Here is a 7,834-nt window from a genome sequence, read left to right on the forward strand (position 1 = left end):
GAGTATGAAAATAAAGTTTTTGTGTACGGTGTACAACAACTTAACTATGCACCGTACATAAGGATTTATGTGGTCAGCTAAACACCGTACACAGCACTTCTTTATGGATAAAATATCGAAAAATAACATATGTATGAAAGATTTCAATGCCAATTATTGAAACAGCTATACTTATTACACACACACATTGACCTTCTATCAGAAAAAGAGTTGCAATGAATATAGAATTATATCGGATGAGACGAGGGTCAACTTCTTTTACAATTATTTGCACATGCTTTTTGTAATCCCTCTTGTTTTGGAAAAATAATGAGACATTTCTAATCATCAACCTACGACCAAATCATTTCTTAAAACAGCAATTATGTTAATATTGAAGTACACATTGATATTATGAGAACAAAACAAAGATTTTTCGTTATCCTGTAAGATCAAAATCGCTCACGCCCGCTTGGTTAGTACCTATATCCGCTGTACGATGATACACGGTGATAATGTCAGTTTCAGAAATGATGTGGTGTAATTGAAGCTATAATGGAAATCGCATGGGATAAACTTTGGTTATGCGTCGTCCGTACAAATAGAGGTGGGACATTTAAAGACGTATCGTATCCGTTTCTGATACGTTGACGTAACTGAAGATATATATGTGTTATTGTTAAATAAATTATTTTGATGTTTAAATATGTGTTTTCTATGTTAGATATCTTTCTGTCATTGATACCTATTGATACACTCTTTTTATAACATGATAGTTTTCAATTTATGAATACTAGTATTCGTTTATATCTAAACACTATTTAATTCATCACCACTTCGCCATCTTGAATTTAAGTTCTCTGTGTATTACGAAATTTTCGAAGTGCAATTAAATCAAAACAGCAAAATATCATAGAGAATTGCCATATTGTGCATATGTACAAGGGAAACTTCGTTCAGGAAATCCGGACTTTGTGGCTAATATAGTTAAAATCTACAGATTTGAATAAAGAGATTTTATTATTAATTTCTAAACATAGTTTAGTGACTACTCACTTTCTTTGATGTGCTAGCGTTTATTGTTTACAAAAAGTCTCTAACAACCATTCAAAAACAAAACTCGTATAAAGTCACAAAAGTCGAGCGCACCCTAGAAGGTGTACTTTGCTACATATTTGAAAAAAGGATTGCCTGCTAAATTATAAATTTATTTTTATTGTTATCAGTTATCAATTCGACTCATATGATGTTGATGATCCAATTCCCTTTTATTAGCAAATTAAGAAAAGGTGTATGAATATTTATTTATTTGTTTTACAACTCAACTTCACGACTGATTTTGATATCGAGTTTTAAAAAATATACAAGTAAATAGATTACCATGAAAATCACGTGTTTGTTATTATGTGTGTGTAAATGTTAGCTTCTGTTGTCGTCCATGCAATTTTTTCATAATTGTATTATAGGTACAACAAATAAACTAAAAAAATCACTTTTAGGGCAATAAATATGATTTTTAAGTCCAGATTTTGACATACAAGAAGCAAGTATGTAAACACAAATAATACATAAATTAAACAATTATTGAACATTATCAAACGAACAACTTGTATATCACAAATAAAATTTCATTATTATTATTTAAGCACGTGAATAATCAACTGAATAATAGCCCATATATACTCATACTTAGTATATTTAGATACGTCAACGTATCAGATATGGATACGATACGTCTTTAAATGTCCCACTTCTATTATGAATAGGACAAAAAACGCTGCCATAAGTTTATTGCATTTCAAAGTTTGGTATATATAGAGAATAATACATGTCAAAATCCGTATCATATGTCGTATCATCCCGAGACATCAATATCAGCCCAAGGGCCTTTAGGCCCGAGGGATGATATTGGTCGAGGGTGATACGGCATGTGATACGGATTTTGCCATGCATTATACACTTTATCATATATTTCAACAGAAGAGTATTATAGGGTTATTGCATGAATATTGGGGAATATTGTCCCGAGTAGAATTTTATATTGCACGAGCTTGCGAGTGCAATATATGTTCTACGAGGGACAATATTCGCCAATATTCATGCAATAACCCTTTTATTGTATAGCAATATAATATTTGACAGTAAAAATTGGTTTAAACTAAGATTTAAACGCTGATGACGTCATGAATTTTGAAAATTTATTGCACTAGTGCAATATTAGAATTTATTGCACGCTAACTTTTGGTTACGTTCTGTGGGAAATATTATATTGCTATACAATAATATATTATATTATATGAACTGTTTTCTGATCCATAGCACTGGGTTACCTTCAGTTCTACTTTTGTCTTGTTTCAAAAGCCTTAAAGAACTGCTCAATTATCAGAAGCACCTGGGTTACCTTAGAATTTGCGTGCTGTTGTTTTAAAAATATTTTGTTTATTATTGTATTAATTTATGTGTTTTGTATTTATCATAGTTGCATTTAGTGTGCCAAAAAATATGAAAATTTGACGTTCGTGACGTCACATACCAAACAATGACGTCATTCCAAAAATTTACCTATTTTGAGGAAAAATTTTCTTAAGCAAAAAAACAAACAAAACTGACTTTATGTAAAAAAATAAAAAAAAAAAAAAAGTAGGGGTGTGATAAAGGGTATGCGATAAAGGGTGCGCATCAAAGTTGCGCGATATGGATTAAACAGCAGGCTATTTATCAAATATGCAAAACTGCTGTATTTACTACTAAACATTTATATATTTGGACGAGAAACCATATCGAACTTCATAAAACAGAAAAGCAAACGGATCATTCATATATTATGTGTAGGACAAACAATCAACGGAGAACAATTCATATCGAGGTTTGAACATACTGCGTCTATTTGTGACGTGATCAGTGTCGTCCTTTGGACTTTTAACGATTCCTTGCCAATTTTATTGGCATATTGTTAATAAAATCAACGAAATAGTTTTGTTAATCGTTAAATTAAGTTTAAGAACCTTTTGAATGATTATGAGCTGAAAAAATATTTCATATTTGACTTTTAAATTAAATGATTAAATCTTTACTTAATTTACAAACCGGTTCATTTCGGACTGTATATTGTCATTTGAATAAAACGTCTATAAAAGGTTAAAACACGGTGTTAAAAACGCTCATTCGACAAATAAACTTTAAAAATACTCCGATAATTCTTTTCAATGACGCAATTCATGATAATGGTATCAGGTACCCTTTGATCAACCACGTTTTGCATGTATATCAAAGTATATAAAAGTACTTATATCGTGCAAGTGTTTCGTAATGAATAAAAATATGTCAGATATTGTTCTATAAACCTTAACTACCCTTTGTGGGACATTTTCCAAAATTTTAAAGGCTGGGCGCTGACCCACAGCTCTTAAAGAGGTTCATAAGAATAGCTATGTAAAAGAAGGTATAATGCAAATATTTCCCGTGAAAGATTACGAGTTTTTGTTAATACTTTGAATTTGTAAATTATTTAAATTTCATTTTAGAAAAAAATGAGAAAATTCAATTTCGGAAAAATAATCAGTACATCCTGTTCAACAGTATTTTCGTGCAAATTAACAAATTGATTGAATTTCGTTTGTTGTATGTCCAGTGGGAAATATTATATACATGTTCAGTACGATACAGATAGTGATTGATCATTTAGCTATTTATCTCACTAGTACTTTTTAAATGGGATATACAGATGTCTTTTGTAAACTTGCATCTCATTAGAGTAAACTTATTGTTAAAAGGTGCTTTGATATTAGAATTAAATCCTATAGAAAACACTATGATTAAAGAGACAATTTGTAAGAAAGGTCTACCCCTTTTATCAGAAATCTATCTGGGAGACATTTTACCTTAAAAAATAACCCAAAGAGCCCCTCGATTATTTAAACTGGATTAATCGACACTTAGTTCATTTATTGTTTCATTCTATTTAAAAGCTGATTGTTAGTTTATAATACTATTAACAGACGGCTAGATTTGAAAGAAGGGTTCAAAAATATCAATACACGGTTCACCCGCATGTGACTTCTATTGAAATTATTATTTCAAAAGACGTATATTATGTTATTAATGCTATCATACATGCATAACGGATTTGTGTCGAATTAATCACTTTATGTTACGTTCTGTCAGTTAAATATATAGATATATTCTAGATTAGATTGCGATTCAAAACAGTTGTGTCATAACAGAACAGTCTGTCTGTAGTGTTTTCATTTCGAAGAGAAAAAAAGATAAAACTTAGAAGAAAACCATTTGTGTTCTAAATTGAATCTGATTTTAACGGAAATTATGCCTTCTCTCGATTCACCATGGTTTGAACAAGTGGGCCAGGCTGTTGCGGCTGTGACGACAGCTAGATCAACGTCCAGCAACATGACTGAAACTGAAATGGACGATTTACTGAAGAGAGTGGCAAAACCAACTTTGGCTTCAAAGGCCAAGGTCAACCAGTCATGGAAACTGGAAAACTCGTTCATGGAAACAGGTCGTCATTCTTGGGCTAAAATGGAACTGTTCGAAGATGTTAAGAAGTGCATGTGGACACAGTCTGGTGGAGTTAAGAAAGCATGTAAACTGAGGCCCTTTGAAGAAAATAATCGATAGTGTAATGTGAATTAACTGTAAATGACAAAAAGGGGGACTTGGTAACGAGGGACATCTTTGATGGACATACATCGTTGCTTTTATTTTTATATTTTTGACAGAGTTCGGTTTTAATGCAGCATTCGACTTTGTGAAAACATTTTCTTGAAAAATTTCTTATTTATTGAAGTGGAAATACATACTTTATTTATTGAACTGATGAACAAATTGTCATGACGTACGTAACGACATGGAGCGATTGTATTATTAAAAGAAACATTTAAAGGTAAATGAATAATAAATGCAATGAAGACAATTCTGTTCCCAATTTAGCATAATTTGCAACATGTTTTTTATTCTAGTCATATATTGTCTTTCATCATGCGATGGTGTGGCAAGTGTGTGTGTTTTGTACATTGTTAACCGACACTTTTGTATTCTAGTTGTTAAATTGCACAAAAATAAAAATTCATTGTATTTGTTTTGTTTTTTGCGTTTTAAAGCCGTTGGATATTTTCGCAACAAAAGTAGTAATTCGTTCTCGGAGTCGACTGAGTCATTGATTTGTCTGATTGAAATTTAAAACATAACGGGAACACACTTCTAACTGGTTGCGTCTTTCGTCATACGAGAAAGAAGTTAACCGAAGGTAATTATATAGATAAGAAATTAAATAGTGAAAATCTTCAATAAAAAACATTGATTTGTGTACACTCTACACTACAAATTATTCATGCTCAATTGTAATGACAACTACATCTTCTCATTAACACAATGTCCTTTTCTTCAAATAAGAATGGTTGATATACAAAAAAAAGTAAAATAACAAAAGCACCAAACTCCGAAGAAAATTCAAAACGGAAAGTCCATAATCAAATGACAAAACAAAAAGCCCAAACGCATCAAACGAATGGGTAACAACTGTCATATTCCTGGCTTGTAGTAGGGCCGTTTGTAGGTACGGCCGTTTCCCCATGTATTTGTTTCACCCACAAGACAATTAGCTTAAAGTTGTCAGTTCATACTGGAAATTGAATATTTAGAACAAAAAGTCGATATCATATATTTAAAATGTATTAAACAGTTGATACGTATTTTCATAATGATTGAAATGCTATTCAGTGCTCCATGTTGAAGGCATTGTCATACACAATATAATAGGAAAGTTTACATGTTTTTTTATAGTGTCAAATAATGTATTGATGAACGCTACTAACGAAGATAATTTACTTTGAAAGACAATGCATAAAATTATATAGCTTTACTTCCAACAACTTTTTGATATCGGTTTACGACGTCCTTCTTTGAAAGTTTGACAATCTATCAAAACCTGCGTTTTTTATCTATCTTGAGGCAATTACAAGTTGATGATCTAAGTAAAAACACTTTAGTTAGGATCTCAAAGTACACACATTAGACTGTGATAATATGCATTTAGAACGAAACAGCGTAAGGCCCTTTCAAATGGCCATGACGTGAAATAAATTCAGGGCAAATTGGCCCTACCTCTTCCTTGTTCGAGGTCAAGAACAATTCCATTTTGAGAAAAAAGCACGAATACATGTACAACGAGGGTGATATATTAAAAATGCTAGATTTTTTTTATATAACACCTTTGTTTTTCTATTATATTTGTCGACTTTCATGATTTGATACTACAAATTCTGCCACCCTATGAAGACCTTCTATAAACATACTTGCTTTTTGTCGAGCCTGCAACTTTTGTTGCAGAAAGCTCGACATAGGGATAGTGATCCGGCGGCGGCGGCGTTAGCTAACTTCTTAAAAGCTTAATATTTTAGAAGTTGAAAGACCTGGATGCTTCATACTATGCATATAGATGCCTCATGTTACGAAGTTTCCGTCAGTCACATGTCCAATGTCCTTGACCTCATTTTCATGGTTCAGTGACCACTTAAAAAAAAAGTTCAGAATTTTTGTAATGTTGAATTCTCTCTTATTATAAGTAATAGGATAACTATATTTGGAATGTGCGTACCTTGCAAGGTCCTCATGCCCTCCAGACAGTTTTCACTTGACCTCGACCTTATTTCATGGATCAGTGAACAAGGTTAAGTTTTGGTAATCAAGTCAATATCTCAGATACTATAAGCAATACGGCGAGTATATTCTGTGTATGAAAGGACTGTAAGGTGTACATGTCCAACTGGCAGGTGTCATCTGACCTTGACCTCATTTTCATGGTCCAGTGGTTATAGTTAAGTTTTTATGTTTTGGTCCATTTTTCTCATACTTTATGCAATATGTCTACCATATTTGTTGTATTGAATGATTGTAAGGTGTATATGTCTAGAGGGCAGATGTCATCTGACCTTGACTTCATTTTCATGGTTCGGTGGTCAAAGTTCAGTTTTTGAGTTTCGGTCTTTTTATCTAATACTATATGCCAGCCATAGGTCAACTATATTTGTTGTATGGAAATAATTTATGATCTATATGTCAGTCGTGCAGGTTTTATTTGACCGTGACCTCATTTTCACGGTTCATTGCAGTGTTAACTTTTTGTGTTTTGGTCTATTTTTCTAAAACAATAAGTAATAGGTCAACTATATTTGTTGTATGGAAGCATTGTTAGCTGTACATGTCTGCCTGGCATGGTTCATCTGACCTTGATTTTATTTTCATGGTTCATTGGTCTTTGTTTAGTTATCTTGGTTAATGTTAAGTTTATGTGACAGTTGTAATAAAGCTTTATACTTAGGACTATCAACACAATATCAATGATAAGTAAAGAAGGCGAGACTTTTCAGCGTGTGCACTCTTGTTATTCATATGAAGCAGAATTCGTACAAATCCTTCACACAAACAAAAGAGAAAAAAAACTTATTGGTAAGTACTGTCATTCAAATTCAGATATATTGATGGAATCCTCGACCTCAGTATCAAATATTTCAGCTAGGGCTTGAATCACATGAACCATAGTGAACCGGTCGTTAAGGATACTTTCGAAACTAGAAAACATACCAAAGGGATATTCAAACTCCTTTTTTTGAAAACAATCAGGCACTGAGAAAAATACGAAAAACGGCCAACATATTCACAACAGTACGCAAAACACGGCATATAAAACCTGAGACTACTATAACACATAAAAACTGGAGGTGAACTCGGGTGCTTAGAAAGGATAAACACATCTTTCTCGATACACGGCACCCGTCGTGTTGCTAATGTAAGTACAAATTAAGATGCCCAATTCAGTATGTCTGCTTGTTATTTT

The sequence above is a fragment of the Mytilus galloprovincialis genome, chromosome 8, assembly GCF_965363235.1.
Source record: "Mytilus galloprovincialis chromosome 8, xbMytGall1.hap1.1, whole genome shotgun sequence".
In the NCBI taxonomy this organism is placed as follows: domain Eukaryota; kingdom Metazoa; phylum Mollusca; class Bivalvia; order Mytilida; family Mytilidae; genus Mytilus; species Mytilus galloprovincialis.